This window comes from Nycticebus coucang, chromosome 13 (assembly GCF_027406575.1).
Source record: "Nycticebus coucang isolate mNycCou1 chromosome 13, mNycCou1.pri, whole genome shotgun sequence".
NCBI classification, from domain to species: Eukaryota; Metazoa; Chordata; class Mammalia; order Primates; family Lorisidae; genus Nycticebus; species Nycticebus coucang.
In genome coordinates this window covers 66600954-66622491 of record NC_069792.1, presented here as the reverse complement: position 1 = coordinate 66622491, position 21538 = coordinate 66600954, and the positions used below count along the sequence as shown (strand labels likewise).

General features: G+C 35.2%; 1 protein-coding gene across 46 annotated transcripts in view; it reads right to left on the bottom strand.

Annotated features, from left to right (window-relative positions):
* RIMS2 (regulating synaptic membrane exocytosis 2) overlaps positions 1-21538 on the bottom strand; it is a 683906-nt gene that overhangs the window by 330410 nt on the left and 331958 nt on the right. The gene's annotated exons all lie outside the window — the stretch shown is intronic.

Here is a 21538-nt window from a genome sequence, read left to right as displayed (position 1 = left end):
ACTAACTTAAAAGGTACTTTCACTGTTATTAAATGTCTGAAACACTATACGTAGAATATTTTATTCTCTGAAAATAGATAATCAACATCATATTCTGCTGTTGATTCTGCTGCTGTAAATAGTCTTTATTCTAACATTTTTGCTTGGTTTGTTACACTGTGCTATCCTCCATCTATTATTCAGTAGTATAGAAATATGCTCTTTCCATTTGCTCTATTCTTGACACTGTGATATGAAAATTACTTGAAAAAGTAACAAAGTCAAACTGACTTGGCTTAAGAGTTGAATACTTTCTGACTAAAACTAAGTGCTGCCTTTATAAAAATTAGTTTTCATTCATCATCTCCCTAAATCACTCCTTTGGTTCATCTAAATCTTTGTTTTGTCATGTCTCCAACCCTTTTTTCCTGATCAAACTTGAGATAAGCACTATAAATAAATACCAACAATAATTTATTTGTTCCAAAAATCCTAGAAGTCAGAAAGAGTTGCTATTTTTATTCCATCTTCTTTAAGAGTAAGGGCAGCTTGGTGATACTTTTCTACTCAATCTTCACATGACTCCTCATATTTCTTTGCAGTCTCAGAGGAGAAAATTACTTATTAAGTTCTTGGCCTAACCTTCTAACACTTGAATAACCTAGCGAACTTCACAATCACTCATAATGCTCTGTTAACAAAATATTCACACTGTCTTCTCTAGAATGAGCTCATATAAAGTTAACTACTAGTCATGAGAACCAACAGGATTAGAATCCTGAAGATAATAGAAAAGTTTTAAATAACTGCTATGGGGATTTTTCCCAGACATGAACAGGAGACAATGAAAGCTTGGGGTCAATGAGAATGAAAGATGACCAAAATTTGACAGCTTAGTAGTGAATTTCTTAGAATATACACACACAATGCCAAAAAAAAAAAAAAAAGTATACACCTTTTAAGAAAGGAAAAAACTATTACATTTGTAATATTCAAGTCAAGTTTTTGACTTCTGCAATTATAAGAGGTGGTCAATGAGACTTGTATTCATCTTTCACTATCTATGTCCATTGAGTATTATGATTTTAATACAGATTTTCTCTCTTAAAATGTGTATACATTTTTGACACCCTCCATGTATACGCATATGTGTGTATGTATGTGTGTATTTGTGTATGTGTATTCCCAAAGCAAGAGCATAGAAAGAAAAGAGTGGAATGGCCCAACTCAGCAAAATCATCATTCTTCTTTAAAGACTCCCACGTGTCACTGAATCCCTTTTCCTTCATTTCTGGAATACATGTCTGCCAATGTAACAATTAGAGTTCACTAACAAAAACAGAAGTTCACTCTAAGTAGAAGGTTTTAATACAGGAATCAGAAGCTACACAACTCTTGAACAGGCTAAAAGAATGAAGGTCAAGGAAGTTAATGCTGCTGATCTTAGCCTGTAGAGTGTCCTGGGCAAGCACCTATTAATTGGCTACCCTGAGGATACAGGCAGCTGAGATAACTGGTAGCAAATTTACAAAGATTGTTGAGTTTCACAGTAGCTTAACTTCCATTTTGAGAAGACTTGTCTTTGTTCTACACATGTTTAATGATTAAGCACAGAGATGTAGGTTTTTTAGCATTTACATTTATATATAAACCACTTAGCACTTAAATGACAAATTTTTTGTTACAGTTGTTGCATAAAATCATATGCTTGTACAGTTTAAAATTTACAAACAAAAACAATATCCTGTATGTGTCTATGGGTATGTGTATCATGCATCATTATTTTACTTTCATCATTATTTTTATACATATGACTAAAGAAAAAATTTTCTAGAATGGTAGCATCATATCATAAAAAGAACCCTAGAGGTGTTTTGGCGCTTGTGGCCTGTGTCTGTTGATGTGTCTAAGCACTGAAAACTGATGAATGTCTTCTGTAAGCCTCCACTAGCCAAAGTGAAGTCTGAGATGTGAATAAAGGCAATACATTTGGATCTTGGCACACAATCTTACAAAGGAATTATTTTCAAAGATGGCTGACTGGAGATATCTTTCCACAAAGCCTCCCGACCAGAAGGAGAGTGAAAGGACAGAAGCTTACCAAGTAAGCTGATGGTTTGGAGCTGAACCAAGAGAGAAGGTTGAAGAAGGCACATCAACCCTGCTGAGGCAAGCTGAGACCCCAAGGATACAAACAAAAGATACAAAATCCATTGCCCAGCAGACAGGAGTCCTCTCCCCATGAGAATGGCTCGCAGTATACTCCAGACAAACAAGCCAGCAGAGTTCAAACATCTTCCCATTTTATCCCACGGGAGAGACATCGAAAAAACAGACCTCCTTCCCCCACTAGGGTGCGATGGCACTCTCCTGGCAGGCATAAAACTGTCTATATTCTCTGCCTACAATTCTGAACTCCCAGTGTTCCCCTCCACTCTCATCCCAAGGTCTGGAAGCCTGTCCCCCATGGAGTCCATATTCTTGGACATTTTCTCAAGAGGTGTGGACAGGGCATGGGCTGTTGCTGGTCTCTGCTGATTCTGCACCATGGGAGTAAAGAGAAAATGGTCAACTGAGAGGGAACCATAAAGGGAGGCAGTGCACCGAGGCACAGAGCAGAAGCCACAGCTGCGGGAAAAATAGGCTCACACCCTTGGGGATATTTTGGAAGGACACTCCCTGTGTCTCTGGGCAATGAGAGGAAGCCAGGCATCTTCTCCAGTAGCAGGCACTGGCAGAACAGATCTGGGACAGAAATGCAGGACCCGTGAATACAGGGTATGCCTGAGGCAGTACCAGCCTGGGTGGAGCATGGGGACTAGAATAGTCGTGCAGAGACAGCAGACTCCAGGGTGGGGCTGACCCAGAGGACTGCTTTACTGAGCTTAAGACACACCTGGCCCTCAGGGGCTGAGGCATAGGCGGGCAGGCATAGCTGAGACAAAGGCAGGCAGGCAGAGGCTGGAACAGACAGCTGAGTGTAAGTGAGCTCTAACTGCACCCGCCCCAACACAGATTGCAGCTGAAGTCAGGCAGCAGCATAGACGGGAGCTGAGTCGCAGTTTCTGTGAACTCAAAAAGCATCTGATCCACAGGGGAATACAGCTGGGACAAAAACAAATTCTGTGAAGTTGTTCTGTCAGCAACATCAGTCAGGGGCAGGGCTGGAACTGAATTAACCGTTCCAGCCTCCATTATGCACTGGAGGCTGTCAAGCCTCACCTTCCCACCAGATAGGGGCAGAGGGCTGTAACCTGGCTGAGGAGACAAAGATCTCCCTGTGACTCAGGCAGGCGCAAACCCCTGGAGCATCTGCTCATCGGAGGGAACTAGGTCACAACCCTGAGGGGTTACCAGTGACTGGGTGTGACAGAGGTGCAAGGTAGGGAAGGAGGCATCAACTTTCCCAGATGAATTTATTTGCTGAGTGGGTCCTTCTAACTCACAGAGCACTGAAGCGAGTCATAATTAAGCTACCAGCAGACCCCTGCTATCTAGTTGCCAGAGACTTTTTGAACTCTCCCACCTGAGACTGGAGCTGACTGGGACAATTGACTTGGACATCTTGAACTGGGCCAATCACCTGAGGACTATCCAAAGTGGTACCCTGGGTGTGTGGTAGTGGGAAGGTTTGATTCTCCTTTTTGAATTTTGCTCCATCCTGTGGGGAGCAGGATGACTTAATTGCTGGTATTTCTCCACAGCTGAGACTTCAACCCACAGTAACTGATTCACTTGGGTAGGACAGAGACCACCTGAAAATAAGACAGAGCCACTTAGCCCCACCACACCAAGCAGGTCCCCAGTTTCTCAGGCCGTAGCAATGTACAGTTCCGTTGGCAAAGCTCTAGGGGAAAAGCCAAATGGTGTAAAATAATCATAGGGCAGAAACAGCAGAAAAACTCCAGTAACATGAATAACCAGAGTAGATCAACCCTCCCAAGGAACAATATGCCAGACACAACGGAAGATCCCAATCATACACAGATGGCTGAGATGTCAGAAATCAAACTCAGAATTTGAATTGCAAATAAGATTAATAGAACAGAGGTAAAGTTGGAATTAGAAATTCAAGGAGCATTTCAAAAGTTCTCTCAAGAATTCAATGGATTCAAAGACAAAATCACCAAAGATTTTTGACACATTGAGACAAGAATTCGCAACCCTCAAAGACCTGAAAAATACATTAAAATCCCTCAGTAACAGAATGGAGCAAACAGAAGAAAGGATTTCTGACATTGAAGACAAAGCTTTTGAACGCTCCCAAACTCTCGAAGAGGAAGAGAAATGGAGAGCAAAAGCAGATCATTATGTCAGAGAGCTCTGGGATAATTAGAAGAAAACAAATATTTGCCTTATTGGAATCCCTGAGGTGACAAAGGGGCTTCACAAGGCACAGAGGCTCTTCTTCAGGAGATTATGAAAGAGAACTTTCCAGACATGCCAAGAGATTCTGAAATTCAAATAGCAGACAGTTTCAGAACCCCAGCACGACTCAAACCAAAGAAGACATCCTCCAAGCATATCATGATTAACTTCACTAAAGTTAACATGAAGGAGAAAATTCTGAAAGCAGCCAGATGTAAGAAAACCATACAAAGGGAAGAATATTACAATGACTGCAGATCTCTCTGCTGAAATCTTTCAAGCTAGAAAAGGGTGGTCATCGACTTTTAATCTCCTAAAACAAAATAACTCTCAACCCAGGATCCTGTATCCAGCAAAACTGAGTTTCATTTATGATGGAAAAATTAAATACTTTAATGACATTCACATGTTGAAGAAATTTGCCATAATTAAACAGCTCTCCAGGATATTCTCAGACTTATCCTCCATAATGACCAGAGCAATCCTCCACCACAAAAGTAAACTCACTCAGAAACTTTTGACCAAACTACAACTTCCACAGTGGTAAAAGAATTAAAAATGTCCACTGGACTTTTGAAAAATTCGATCACCAAAATTCTACTAGGCTTATCGATATTCTCCATTAATGTAAATGGCTTAAATTGTCCTCTAAAGAGGCACACGGTGGCTGACTGGATACAAAAACTCAGGGCAGATATCTGCTGCATACAACAATCTCATCTTACCTTAAAAGATAGATATAGACTCAGGATGAAGGGATGGTCATCCCTATTTCAGGCAAATGGAAATCAGAAAAGAGCAGGTGTTACAATTTTATTTGCAGATACAATAGGCTTTAAACCAACAAAAGTAAGGAAGGAAAAGAATGGTCACTTCATATTTGTTATGGGTAATATTCAATAAGATGAGATTTCAATTATTAACATTTATGCACCCAACCAGAATGCACCTCAATTTATTGAGAGAGACTCTAACAGACATGAACAACTTGATTTCCTCCAGTTCCATAACAGTCGGAGATTTTAATACTCCTTTGGCAATATTGGATAGCTCTTCCAATAAGAAGCTAAGAAAAGAAATTTTAGATTTAAACTTAAGATTCAACAGTTGGACTTAAAAGACATATACAGAACATTTCATCCCAACAAAACGAAATACACATTCATCTCATCAGTCCATGGAACATACTCCAAAATTGATCACATCTTAGGTCACAAGTCCAACCTCAGCAATTTTAAAAGAATAGAAATTATTGCTTGCATCTTCTTGGACCACCATGGAATAAAAGTTGAACTCAGTAACAATAGGAATCTGCATAATCATACAAAAACATGGAAGCTAAATAACCTTATGCTAAATGATAGCTAGATCACAGACAAGATTAAGAAGGAAATTACCAATTTTTTTAAGATATAAAAAAGTATATTTAATTTTGATAAAAACTTTAATTTCCTGGGAGTTAAAATAATAACGTGCTTCCAAGACTTAGCCAGAATCAAGTGGAAATGTTGAACAGTCCTATATAAAGTTCAGAAATAGCATCAATTATACAAAATCTCCCTAAAAAGAAAGCCGGGACCAGAGGTCTTCACATCAGAATTATTCTACCAAAGCTTTAAAGAGAACTAGTACCTCCATTACTCAACCTGTTCCTATTTGAGGGAAGCTAATATAAGAATTTAAAAATATATGTAGCAAAAAATAACCAATGTACAATTATAGTAAGAGATTCTTAATATGTTGCTGAGAAGCTGATAGAATAACCAGAAAAAGAATTTAGTCACAATATGCAGGATTTGAGCAACATTATTTAAAAACATGACTGATGTGAAACATCAACTTATGACTTAATTTCATTCAATAACTACATGATATCCATTCTTTTCAAGCGCACATGGAACATTTGGTAAACAAAACGACAATGAAGACACAAATTATCAGAACCTCTGGGATACCACAAAGGCAGTCCTAAGAGAAAAATTTATAGCACTGCAAGCCTTCCTCAAGAGAATGGAAAGAGAGGAAGTTAACAATTTAATGGGACATCTCAAGCAACTGGAAAAGGAAGAACATTCCAACCCCAAACCCAGTAGAACAAAAGAAATAACCAAAATTAGAGAAGAATTAAATGAAATTGAAAACAAAAGAATTATACAACAGATCAATAAATCCAAAAGTTCGTTTTTTGAAAAGATCAATAAAATAGATAAACCTTTGGCCAACATAACCAGGAAAAAAAGAGTAAAATCTCTAATTTCATCAGTCAGAAATGGTAACAGTGAAATAACAACAGACTGCTCAGAAATTCAAAAAATCCTTAATGAATATTATAAGAAACTTTATTTTCAGAAATATGAAAATCTGAAGGAAATTGACCAATACTTGGAAGCACGTCACCTTCCAAGACTTAGCCAGAATCAAGTGGAAATGTTGTATAGTCCTATATAAAGTTCAGAAATAGCATCAATTATACAAAATCTCCCTAAAAAGAAAAGCCGGGACCAGAGGTCTTCACATCAGAATTATTCTACCAAAGCTTTAAAGAGAACTAGTACCTCCATTACTCAACCTGTTCCAAAATACAGAAAAAGAAGGAATACTACCCAACACATTCCATGAAGCAAACATCACCTTGATCCCCAAACCAGGAAAAGACCCAACAACAAAAGAAAATTATAGACCAATATCACTAATGAATATTGATGCAAAAATATTCAACAAGATCCTAACAAACAGAATCCAGCAACACATCAAAAAAATTATACACCATGACCAAGTGGGTTTTCTCCAGGGTCTTAAGGCTGGTTCAATATATGTAAATCTATAAATATAATTCAGCACATAAACAAATTAAAAACCAAAGACCATATGATTCTCTCAATTGATGCAGAAAAAGCTTTTGATAATATCCAGCATCCCTTCATGATCAGAACACTTAAGAAAATTGGTATAAAAGGGGCATTTCTTAAACTGATAGAGGCCATCTACAACAAACCCACACCCAATATTGTATTGAATGGAGTTAAATTGAAATCATTTAGACTCAGATCAGGAACCGGGCAAAGTTGCCCATTGTTTCCACTGCTCGTTAACATTGTAATGGAAGTTTTAGCCATCACAATTAGGGAAGAAAAGGTGATCAAGAGTATCCATACATGGTCAGAAGAGATCAAACTTTCACTCTTCGCAGATGATATGATTGTATATCTGGAAAACACCAGGGATTCTACTACAAAACTCTTAGAATTGATCAAGGAATACAGCAGTGTCTCAGGTTACAAAATCAACACTCATAAATTTGTAGCCTTAATATATGCCAACAATAGTCAAGCAAAAAAACAGTCAAGGACTCTATTCCATTCACAGTAGTGCCAAAGAAGATGAAATATTTGGGAGTTTATCTAACAAAGGACGTGGAAGATCTCTATAAAGAGAACTATGAAAGTCTAAGAAAAGAAATAGCTGAAAATGTTAACAAATGGAAAAACATACCATGCTCATGGCTGGGAAGAATCAACATTATTAAAATGTCCATACTACCCAAAGCAATATACAATTTTAATGCAATCCCTCTTAAAGCTCCACTGTCACGCTTTAAAGATCTCGAAAAAATAATACTTCACTTTATGTGGAATCAGATAAAATCTCGAATAGCCAAGACATTACTCAGAAATGAAAACAAAGCAGGAGGAATCACGTTACCAGACCTGAGACTATACTACAAATCAACAGTGATCAAAGCAGCATGGTACTGGCACAAAAACAGAGAGGTAGAAGTATGGAACAGAATAGAGAACCAAGAGATGAACTCAGCCACTGACCGTTAATTGATCTTTGACAAGCAAATTAAAAACATTCAGTGGGGATAAGATTCCCATTTAACAAATATTGCTGGGTGAACTGTCTGGCAAACTGTAGAAGACTGAAACTGGACCATACCTTTCACCATTAACCAAGATAGACTCTAACTGGATTAAAGATTTAAACTGAAGACATGAAACTATAAAAATACTAGAAGACAGTGCAGGGAAAACTCTTGAAGAAATCAGACTGTGCTAATATTTTATGAGAAGTACCCCCCTGGGCAATTGAAGCAGCTACAAAAATACACTACTGGGACCTATCAAACTAAAAAGCTTCTGCACAGCCAAGAACACAGTAAGTAAAGCAAGCAGACAGGTCTCAGAATGAGAGAAGGTATTTGCAGGTTATGTCTCTGACAAAGTGTTAATAACCAGAATTCACAGAGAACTCAATCATATTAGCAAGAAAAGAACAAGTGATCCCATCACAGGCTGGGCAAGGGACTTGAAGAGAAACTTCTCTGAAAAAAACAGGCGCAAGGCCTACAGACACATGAAAAAATGCTCATCATCCTTAATCATCAGAGAAATGCAAATCAAAACTACTTTGAGATATAATCTAACTCCAGTAAGATTAGCCCACATCACAAAATCCCAACACCAGAGACGTTGGCGTGGATGTGGAGAAAAAGGAATACTTCCAAACTGCTGTTGGGAATGCAAACTAATACGTTCCTTCTGGAAAGATGTTGGAGAACACATAGAGATCTAAAAATAGACCTGCCATTGGATCCTACAATTCCTCTACTAGGTATATATCCAGAAGACCAAAAATCACATTATAACAAAGATATTTGTACCAGAATTTTTATTAAAGCCCAATTCATAATTGCTAAGTCATTGAAGGAGCCCAAGTGCCCCATCGACCCATGAATGGATTAATAAATTGTGGTATATGTACACCATGGAATATTATGCAGCCTTACAGAAAGATGGAGACTTTACCTCCTTTATGTTTATGTAGATGGATCTGGAACATATTCTTCTTAGTAAAGTATCTCAAGAATGGAAGAAAAAGTATCTAATGTACTCAGCCCTATTATGAAACTAATTTATAGCTTTCATATGAAAACTATAACCCAATTATAGCACAAGAATATGAGGAAAGGGGAAAGGGAGGAAAGGGGAGGGTGGAGGATGAGTAGAGGGAGGGTAATTGGTGGGATCACACTTATGGTGCATCTTACAAGGGTACATGTGAAACTTACTAAATGTAGAATATAAATGTCTTAACACAATAACTAAGACAATGCCACGAATGCTATGTTAACTAGTTTAATGAAAGTATTTCAAATTTTATATAAAACCATCACATTTTAGCCCATGATTGCATTAATGTATACAGCCATGATTTAATTTTAAAAAAAAAAAAGTATTATTTTTCTCTAATTTTTCCTTTTATTTGATTAAAATTAAAAAAAAAAACATGAAAAAAAAAGAACACTACAGTTAAGGTATCTACATTTCTCAGTCCCACTTTGGATATTAGCCAGTTACTTGAACCTATAAAACCATTTGGTCTGTGCTTCAAAATGAGACATAAAGTATACACATTAACTGATACTTTAAAAAACAATACAAAACCATGTATTGGTTAAGAACTAAATACCACATCCTACAATATAGACTAGGAATACAGAAATTAGTAAGACATGATCCCTATTCTTATGAAGCTAAATGAATGCAATACCCTCTTCAATTTCTTAGGGACTATGATTTTATAATATTGATTCCACAACTCCAAGTTAATATGCATAAATGAAAGCTTAAAGCATTAAGACTTCCAGTAATATATTTAACATCGAAGTGTTAAATTCCTACCCTCAGGAATTAATAAGAATTAATTGAGTTAAATAGAGTATAAATAAAGTGAATGTAGTAAATCTTATAACAGGATCACATTCTATTGTACCGATAAACAAGAATGTTTGTTTCCTATTATAGAATTCAGTTCCAAAAGAAAGGCTATTAATAATTAGTCCCTAGCAGGCCATCTAAGTGCTTTTTAAAATTCATACCTTAGAAAAATTGAATTCAATATTAAATCCTACAATCACTTTGTTCCAGAGATTATGAAATTTGTCTGAAGCATGTGAATCATACTGTAGATGCTGATTTGTACTGGATTTGAGTAAAAATAGAACAGTGGCTATAATCTGAAATTGGAACAACTATTGTCACTGTTATTTTACATGGACTTAGGTTTTTAAAAATACACTATTAGGTGCAGTACCTTATAGTTTATTCAACCTACGGTAGAAAAACGGCAAGATTTCATTCTAACAATACTCTTACCGAAAAATGAAAACTCTGATGCCAATTACTCCAAAGTATTAAAATATCTGTCAAAATAATTTTTACCAATTACATTGGGAATTATTTCATATACTTTCTCCTTTAAATTTTAAAACTTCCATATTTCTTAGACATTATATTCTTTACAGGAACTGAAGTAAATCTATGAAAATTCAATATGGTCTATATTTTCACTACTGGCCATTATAAACAAGGCTTATCATTTATTATTATCAAGTGGAAAACATTTAATAGATGAAAGAATATAATAGTAATTTGTAAACTTCTCTAAGGAATCATAAAGCACTTGACAGTAGTTACCCATCAGTTATAACTCAAAAGAATGGTACAATTCATTCCAGGATTTTATATTTCACTTAATCTTACAAAGATCCTGAGAATTAAGAGGGGAAATCTAAAATTATGCCTTTCTTTAGAACAAAATGTATTTGCGATTTTATATAGTCATTTAACTTTTACTCCAATGTATCCTACAAATCACTATTTTGGACATAACAATACCAGTAAGTACTTACAGTCAATTTATACTACATATTTACCTAATATCTCTTCATCTTTCTTCTCTTTATTGAAACATAGGTTGTTACGATTATTTTCTCTTTCACCATATTATACTGCTTTTAAAAGGAACCAGTTTGTGAAAAATCATACTTTAAACATCCTAAATGTACCTTAATGGGTATCATTTCTATTCATGGCTTATCATTTTTTGTCACGTGGACTATTCAATCTGTTTCCAAATATTCTAGCTGCATAATGCACCTGGTGCTCCACCATAAATTATTCTGACTAGACGTAATAGTTTGAGTAAGAAAACCTAGCAATTAGACTTTCTAAAATTCCAAATCCAAAAATTATTCAGATTGAAGAGAAAACACCAAATAAGAAGTTTTTTGCCAAATTAAAATCACTTAATTTCCCAAAGGTACTATTGGTTGATATACTGTATATTAATTCATCATCTTTTATCCTAATTTGCATATTAATATTACAGCTTTTACCATCACATGTTTGTGTTATTATACTACCTTTAATACTGATTATACATACTATAATATAATCATCAAGTATTTGAAAATACAATCCAGCAAACATTTGAAAGATTAGATGGAAACCTAAGTTGTAATATTTACATATTTTTAACTTAAATGAAGACAAATGCAATTTTTAAGAATTATAATGAAACAGAGTAAGAATTTGAAGTTCACTAATTTCAACAAAATCAAATTTTATATTATTGGAATTAGGCATTACCTATAAAAAAAAACTCTCACTCATAATCTATTAATAGAGGTCATTAAAAATTGTCATTTTAAAAATAAAAGGATACAAAGACATTTAAAGAATCAATAATCTAAAAAAAGTCCATCTTTTTAAAACCTTATAAAGCATGGATACAGCTAAATAAACTAACACAATATTTCATTAATACAATTATACAATGCTAACAAAAAAGAGTAAACATAACAATGCAAGCAAATTCTAAAATTAAAAGCTGTTCAAACACAAATTATGAACTTAACAAAAGTATACTATACTATAAAATGAAATCTATAGGTTCCGTTCCTAAAATTGCTACAAAAAGCTTTTAAGAAATTTAACTATTTATATTTATCAAAAATCATAAAATAGAAAAATCTTTTTCTATATCACAATATTTAATATATTTTATTGCATTACCTTTTGTTCAACCAATGCACATCTGTCGAGCATGAAGCATCATGTTGACAAAAATACATCAATATTGTGCCAGGCAGTGCTTTCATTTAATCCTTCTAGCCCTGGCAAAATCATAGGAGCCATCCTTAATCAGATGATTTGAAAGTCTCTACTTGTTTACAATTATTTTATTTCAAACTCAATTACTAAAAAGTTACAACAAAACAACTCTCATTCAAGGATAAGGTCATAAAATCCTCTAATGATGGACCTGTTATGGAAAAGGTTATTCTTTAATGCTGTTAGTATGTAGCTGTATATAGCTCCAGGTCAAGTAAGAATGTACCCTGTAAGGAGGATTATGGTACTTAGCTGATTAGTGCCTCACAATACTGAACACCAAATGCAACCTACATCCAAGGCATTTCTGGGCACTATACTTAAAACTGGCAGTTTAGAAATTCAGGAATAACATTATTCTATATGAATTACAGTATTTCTAAAATAACGGAATTCACTGTTATTGATAACTGTGCTGCTTAGCTTTCACCATAAAATGTATTGTGATGGCATATTCTGTAACTTCTTTTCAATTACTCAGTAACAAGTTTCTTAATCTTTACTAAAAAGATAATGCTTCCCCAAAGGTTCAGAAGCAGCAGTTTCTGTAGAAATTTGATTAAAAATTAATGTGCTCCACGAACTAAGAAGTTAGTTAGACACCAAGTTTAAATGAAGCTTTGTTCACTTTATCACTTAACATTAAAATACCTCCATCAATTCAAAAAAAATGAAAAAAAAAAAAGAGTAATACCACAGATTCCTTCCTATCAAAAGCCAATTCTCTATATGTTAACATTACATCTCTCAGAATTACATTTAAATGATAAAAAGCCATTGTTTGACGAGCAGGGAGACATAAAATACTGTGCTTTTGGTTTCCCAAATATCAAGTTCAAATGAGGGTCCAGGAATATGTGGTCGCACCATTCAACCATTTGTGCAGTATTCACCTGCAGAATTTTCTTCTAGAATTAAGCATAGGTCTTAAAGAGATTGTGGGTGAAGTGGGAACAAAGAAAATAATTTTTTACCTCTGAGATACCTAATAAAGACCCGTAGATCATTAAAGAGAACAATAATAAAAATTCAAAATGATTCATCTTCATAGGCATATAAAACCAAAAATAAAATTCAACCACTTAGACTCTCCTTGGTTGATATTAAACTGAAAAAAAAAAAAAAAAAAAAACTTTTTCCACAGATTATTTTAATTCTTTCAAGCTGAATCAGAAAATTTCAGAAACTACATCACAATTGATGATATAATTACAAACCTTCTTCCTTATTTCTTTTGATTATACACTTTTACCACCTCAGTGAATTCTCTTGGTGGTGTTCCTCCAACTGTAAGGCACACTCTGCTGCCAATGCCCAGTTCCTATGCATTCAAATTTGTGAGGACCCAAATTGGGGTTTAAAAAGGGTTCATGAGAATATGAACCATTATAATAGTTATAACCTTTGGTTATAATTACCAATGTAATTTTAGTATCCCTTTACTGAAGAAGGACAAAATAACAAAAAAATCCTATAAATTAGATGTCAGTTTAAAGTAATTTTTATTTTAGTCATGACAATACCTTTGATACTTGAAAGATGAAGCCCCTAAATATGTAAATCTCTAGAAAATGGTGTGTAATTGACACTTCCCTATAGTAACCCACTGTGTCATTGCTTTCTCCCCACCATCTCTCCCAAAAATGCCATGTCAAGAATAAACAGAAAAATAGGAAACCATGCTATAACTAGGAAGATAATTTAAACTTACAATAATTTTATCTCCCTTCTTTAAGGTGTGTTCCATTTGAGTCTGTGGCCACCTTATGTACAAACTTCAATGAGGAAAGATTCATTGAGAACAATATCAAGAAGTACAAGGAGTAAGATAGGATAAATATAAGAGGAAAAAGTATAAGTTAGCCAATAACTACCTTTTATGTCCATCAATAAAAGTGTTTGTAACCTTTATGGTCTTTTAGTATTGCAGTTCCTTTTTTGAACTCCAATTCTATTCTTTCTTTCTTTTTCTATTTGCTCCAAAGAGACAACTCACAGATTGTTGGTTAGGAGGCCTAAAACCAAGATAATTCAGAGAGAAGAATCTCTTCCTAAAATAGGAAACAAACACATCTAGAAATATATACCAAAGAATAACAGGTGCTTCTTATCAGAAAGCCAAACATATGTATATGTAATTTTTACCTTAAGTTTGTATTTCCTTCTTGGAAAAAAAAGAATCTTATAGTGCTTTAAAATATGGGAAATACAGATATGTGAATTTAAATAGAAGCAGGATTCTTTTAGTTAATGGCAATTATTTCCTTCTAGTTTCTCATCCAATTTATGAGGAAATGTTGTTAGATCTACCGTCTAAATATATCAAAGACCAGACACTCCTCACCATCTTCACTGGAACAAAACTAGCAGAGTCACCATAATTTCTCACATGAATTATATCACGAAAGTTTCCCAGCCTATGTTCCTGCTTCTTCCCTATCACCCTACAGCCCAGTAAGAACATAGCTGCAAAAATGTAAGTCAGTCTGTGTCCTAATAAGCTTGAAATCCTCCAGCTAACTCCCTATTTTGTTTATGATGAAGACCAAATTCCTTACAAGGCCTATGGGATCTGGCAGCTGTTACTCTCTGGTGCCCTCTTCTACCGCTCGCTCCTTTTTCCTTCAGATCCAGCCACACTGGCTCCTAACCCATATGCTCTCATCTTGGGACCACTGTTTTAGCAGCTCCTTTGTCTGGAATGCTGTTCTTCCAAGTAACAGTAGCAACATCATCTAGTATTCTAGTCACTAGAGACCTTCTCCAAGTCTACTTTCAAATATCACTGTACCAAGGAGTCTTACCATCACCACTCTATTTCATACTTTAGTCACCTTCTGTGTCCTCTGGCATTCTCAATCCCAATCTACTTAACCTGCTGTACATTTTTATCTTTTTCTTAATACATCACCTTATACTTATGATTTTTTTGTTAATGTTTAGTGGCTTTTTTTCCATATGCAAGCATTTAAATTTTGCAGACAGAGATCAGCGTTTTTGTCACTTTATTCCAATGCCAGTCACTCAATAAATATTTACTAAATAAGTAAAGATACATAAACATGACTTTTTAGACTATATTAAAAGTAAATTTTATTTGCCTTATTACACAGCTACCTATGATATAAACTTAATAGTAATTAGCCAAAACTCACAAAAAATAAAAATTCAGAAATTACCAAAAATACAACTAGCAAAAAATATGCGTTCAATGCGCAAGTCTCAAGAGTATCAAACTTTTAATTCTCCCAACTACTGAACTATTTTGTTGTTTTGTACGAGTCACTGAGAATCTAAGGGACTTTTTTCGGAGATATGGAGAAAACTGCATTGCTTAAAATAAGGAGGGGTGATGAGCTTAAAAAAAAAAAAAACTTTCTCAATTACTAACAGAATCTTTGAAAAACAGCTACAGCTCTATCAATTAGCCTCCCACTAATCTGCCTGAATTAAATTCTTTTAGCAAAAAAAGCACTTGCTAAACAAAATTTTTCTTGGAAGAGAATTCATAATAACCAAATCATACAGTAGTATTTAGAGAAATTAATAAAATAAAAACAACAACAACAATCTTATTTAAATGTGGGAACTTTCATTGCACCAGTATTTGTGGTAATAGAAAGTATCTTATATAACTTTTGTATGTTATATAAATACACATATAACATTATATGTATCTCTACACAAAGATGAAAAAAGTGACATATTATTTAAATATCTGCACATTCAGGTTCAACTCAAATCAATTATAGACACCCAATTTATCTTTTCGTTAGAAAGTTCTCACACAGAGAAAACAGCACCTAATAGCTGCATGTCAGCATGATGTGTGGGCTATTCCTTAGCCATCAATACCAATATCGAACTGCTTTCAAATTTTACTGCAATCAGCCCCCATTTTCATATGCAATGTATTTTCTAGAGGGTAGATACTCTTATTCCTTAACTTATTAAGACCAGAACAATATCATAAAGAGGACTCAAGGAGATCGTCTTTGAAAGTAGCTGAAAGTAATTTACAACTACGGTTAACCCTTGAATAGCATGGGTGTGAACTGAGCAGGTCCACTTATGTAGGTTTTCTTCAATAAATATATTGGCAAATATTTTGGAGATTTGTAATAATTTTTACAACTTCCAGACAATTAGCCTTGAAATATTAAAAAAATAAGAAAAAGTTAGATACATCATGAATGTATAAAATACAGGTAGATATTAGTCTACTTTATCATTTAATAATAATATATACACAAATTTATTATGAAAAATTAAAAGTTATCAAAACTTGTGCACACACTCACAGACTATAATGGTGCCATTTGCAGTAGAGAGTTATGTAAACAAACATAAAGCTATGGTATTAATTAAATCATAAGTACATAAAATTAACTATAGTACATACTGTATTATTTCAAAGCCACCTACTGTTGCTATTGCAGTGAGCTCAAGTGTTATGAATATTCACTTACACACTGTATAAAGATAATCATCCCTGTATGAACAGTTTGCCTCTACAGTAAATAGTGTCTCACAATAAAATGTAATCACTGGCCCTTGTCACATATTCTTTATGGTGTTTTCAGTGTAATTTCATAAACTCTGAATAACACCATGGGATCCATATGAAGTGACACTACTGACACTCGAAGTGCTCTAAAGAAGCAGAGAAAAATCATCACTTTACAAGAAAAAGTTGAATCACTTAGCAAGTACCACAGACTGGAGTCGGTAACTCTGGTTGCTTGCCATTTCATGATAAATGAACGCAGTACATAAACCTATGTAAAAAAAAAAAACAAAGAAGAAGAAGAGGAAATTTGTCAAACTGTCCATATGCCAGCAGGCAGGAAAACCCTGCACATTTTGCCAAATAGCTTTTTATCTCATATTGAAAAGGCTCCTTATGTGGGTGTAGGATTGCTGTAAGAAAGGCATACCTACAGACTCTTAATATGATTTGAAAACAAGCATAGTCATTATATGACATCTTACAGCAAAAGAAAGATGAAGGTCTAAAGCTGGAGTATTTAATATCAGCAAAGGATGGTTTGATAATTTTAGAAAAAATTTGGCTTAAAAAAATTTCAACATAAACTGAGAAGCAGCTTTTGCTGACCAAAAGGCAGCAGAAGAGTTCTCAGGTGCCATTAAGAAAATCATTGTGGAGACAAGTTATCAGTCTGAACAGGTTTTTAAGGCAGACAAAAGTGCTCTACTCAGGGGGAAAAAAAACACCACAAAGGACATTTATTAGTAAGGAAGAGAACCACGCACCAGGATTTAAGGTAGAAAGGAACAGACTAACTCTACTGCCTTGTGCAAATGCTGTCAGATTTATGATCTGGACTGCTTTTATTTATAAAGGTACCAAATGCCACATGCTTGAAGGGAAAAAATAAGCAACAGCTTCCAATCTTTCAGTTGTAAGAAGAAGGCCTAGACAATGTAAACCCTTTCCTGGATCAGTTCCATTGATGCTTTAACCCTGAAATCAGGAAGTACTTTGCTAGTAAGAGACTTCTTTTTAAAATTCTTTTGATATTGGACAATGCCACTGGCTACCCAGAATGTCATGAACTCAACATCAAAGGTGCTGAAGTGGTCTACTTGTGCCAAAACACAATGCCTCTAATTCAGCCTCACAGAACAGGCATCACAAAGCTTTTTAAGTCTCATTACACAGGGTACTCGTTCTATGGAAATGATTGTTTATGCTACAGAAGAGAACCCTATAGAACATAACAGAAGTCTAAAATAATTACACCATTGAAAATGCCATCATTGTATAGTAAAAGCTATCAAGCTTGAAAAAGTTAATTCCTACTGGAGAAAATTGTGTCCAGATGTTGTGCATGACTTCACAGGATTTACAACAGAGCCAATCAGGGAAATCATGAAGATTGTGGATAGGTGAGAGCATTCAGCGTGGCCCCTTGGGTGAGGGGCTCAACTACAACTTGAACTTTACCTTAGAAATGAAAACAATGTAACCTAAACATTTATACCCTCTTATTAATCTAAAATTTTAAAAAAGAAAGAGTGATTGTGGATGTGGCAAAAAGGTAGGAGGTGAAGGATTTCAATTTTGATTTTGGAGAATTTGAAAGAGCTAATAGAATCATACCAAAGGAATTAACAGAAGATAACTTGATGGAGATGTGTGCTTTTGAACCAGTGCGAGGCATAGAAGAAGCAGTGCCAGAAAACAAACTGACATTAGACTATCTGTCAGAAGGCTTCTGCTTATTCAAGACAGCTTTTGATTATGATCTGAAACCCTCTATGATTCAGGCACTGAAATGAAAGCAAATGGTGGAAGAATAGTTGGTACCATACAGAAACACTTTCAGAGAAAGGAAAAAGCAAATAGGCAAAAATTATTATGTACTTCCGTAAAATTATTCCAAGTGTGTCTACTCTCCAACCTTCCCTTCCACCTCGCCCATCTCTTCCACATCTGCCAAACCTGAGACAGCAAGACCAACTCCCCTTCTTTGTTCACCTTCTTGGCCTACTCATTGTGAAGAAGATAAGAATAAAAACCTTTATGATGATCTACCTCCACCTAATGAATAGTAAATACATATTCTCTTCCTTATGATTTTCTTAATAACATTTTTATCTAGCTTACTTCATTAGAAGAAGATAGTATATAACATACAAAATATGTGGTAATTGTTTATGTTATTAGTAAGGTTTCCAGTCATAATACGCTATTAGTAACTTTTGGGGGAGGGAGTCAAAGTTTAAATACGAATTTTCAACTGCACAGTGGGTTGGCACCTCTAACCCCCTAATTGTTCAAAGGTCCACTGAATATCTTTGGATGCCATCATTTTCACTCCATTCACATACTCAGAAAGTCTTCCTTAAATCTACATGTCTACATTACCAAAGCATTGAAGCATTAGGAAAATTTCAGGGAAGGTTTGTTTCATGAGGAGGTGAAGAAGCACTGTGCTCCATAGAGCAAAACTTCTATAAAATACCTGTTTTAAAAATTCTACTCTTGGGCAGTGCCCATAGCTCAGTGGGTGGGGTGCTGGCCACATACAACAAGGGTTCGAACCCAGCCCGGGCCAGCTAAACAACAACTACAACTGCAACAACAAAAAAGCTGGGCATTGTGGCGGGTGCCTGTAGTCTCAGCTACTTGGGAGGCTGAGGCAAGAGAATTGCTTAAGCCCAAGAGTTTGAGGTTGCTTTGAGCTGTGACACCATAGCACTCTACCAAGGGCAACACAGTGAGACTGTCTCAAAAAAAAAATCTACTCTTTCCTTGAAGTAAATCTCTCTTCAGGAAGGCTCTCTTAGTCTCTTTCCAGCTGCTTCCCCCTACACTCCTATAAGAATTTTCTCAGTGATATATTAGAGCAAGCCAAAAAAAAAAAAACAAAAAAGTGTTACGCTTATTGGAGCTAGGCCCCAAACAAGATAAGAAGGTAGAATGTACTCAAAGACAGTGATGGGACTGAGCTTTGTGAAAAAAACAAGTTGTTAAATGTCATTAAGTATTTCTGTGTGATCTGATAATATTTAAATCATGGTGTTCTTTTTTAAAAACCACATTAAAAGAGGAATATCAACTAAGAGGCATGCCTGAGACAAGGATGGTGAGTCACCACCCTAGCCAATGGAGTTAGGATTTTCTTTTAAATGTGGATGAAAATGATATCGCACTAAGAAATTACTTGCTTAACTTTTAATTTCTGTCTACTTTCTAAAAATCTGTTAGGTAACAAGCTAAAAAATATGTGAATTTGGGGGTTATTTAAATTCTTCTAGATTTAGTCTACGGCCATACCACCCTGAACATGCCCAATCTTGTCTAAATTCTTCTAGATTTAGAAAGTAGGAAATATACCTTGCAACTAGTGAATATCTGTTGTTGATTGGCTCTCTGTCATCTATTTTTCTTCCTTCTTAAAAAGGAAGGACTATCTCCTTCTTTCTAAGCTTTATGGTTTGGATTGAACTGGCTTCACCTTCTCCAAGGGTGAGCCATTCCGAATGTACCATTTCTGTTCAACAATAACCTATGTTCATCACAGAGACTCTTCAGAACACTGGTCTGACAGTAATGAGACACAGATTTCCCATTTCATGATTAAGGATTCATGTTAACTCTCACAGCTACTATAAGATAACTTAAGGCCATGAGTGGAGTTCCCCAAACAGAGTCAACGTCCAAATATTGACAATTAAAACTAGAAAAAAAAAGACTGGGTTCTGCATCACATCACATGAGATTCAGGGTCAAGCCTCACCTGAATCAACATGTATGTACCTCTGAAGTTTGCAGGTGAACAAATAAATTCTCTTTATTTTTAAGCCAACCTTAGTTGGGTTTTCTATTATTTACAAGTAAAATCTTCTTGGCTGACACAGAATCTTTCTTTTTTCTATATGGGGCCAGCGCCCTCCTTGAGCCACAGGTGCCGCCCAGCTGACACAGAGTCTTTGATACAGATCCTAAAATCTGTATGTTACTTTCTCATCAGCTGATCATGATGTTTATGAACTATTTCAATGGAAATTGGTTTTTACTTTGTGAAAAGTACATACTCCAGGACCCTTATACATGGTGTAGTCATATGGTTTCTTTAAACTATTGCTAGTTTTACAGTGAAAACAACCAATTAATGAAATCAAAATCTTTTCTGAGATCAAAAATCAAAAGATTATATACTTAATATTAAATTTCATATGATATTTATGATATTAGGCTTATTCTATTTCTAGAAAGAGATGACAAATCATGGCCAATATGTCTCAAACAAACAAGCTGGGTTTTTTTTTTTAAAGTAATTCACATTAAATTATCCTCCATGCAAGTGCTCAGCTAATTGATAAATTTAAAAAAAGAGGTAAATGCCACATGAACTATTACCTCTGTTACTGACAAAACTGAAAATGGAGAATTGGCCTGTATTTATGCAAAATGTGGGCTTCTTAAAACCATGCCTCAGAGTCATACAATCAGACACAGACAATACTGGTCCGAGACTATTTTCTGGCCTGTTCTTGTAAAACTCGTAGCAAGAACAGGAGAGAACATATGCTCTCTGTGAGCATATTGTTCCCAAGAGAAAGGGGAAAACAAAAAAATTTGCTACTTAAGCTTGCTTCATTTTCCTGATGAATAGAGCAGAAGTGGGGGTAGAAAAAGGTCAAGAACATGATTCCAGTATAGCACCGTCCCCATGAGAGGAAACATTGGAGGAAAGGGAAGG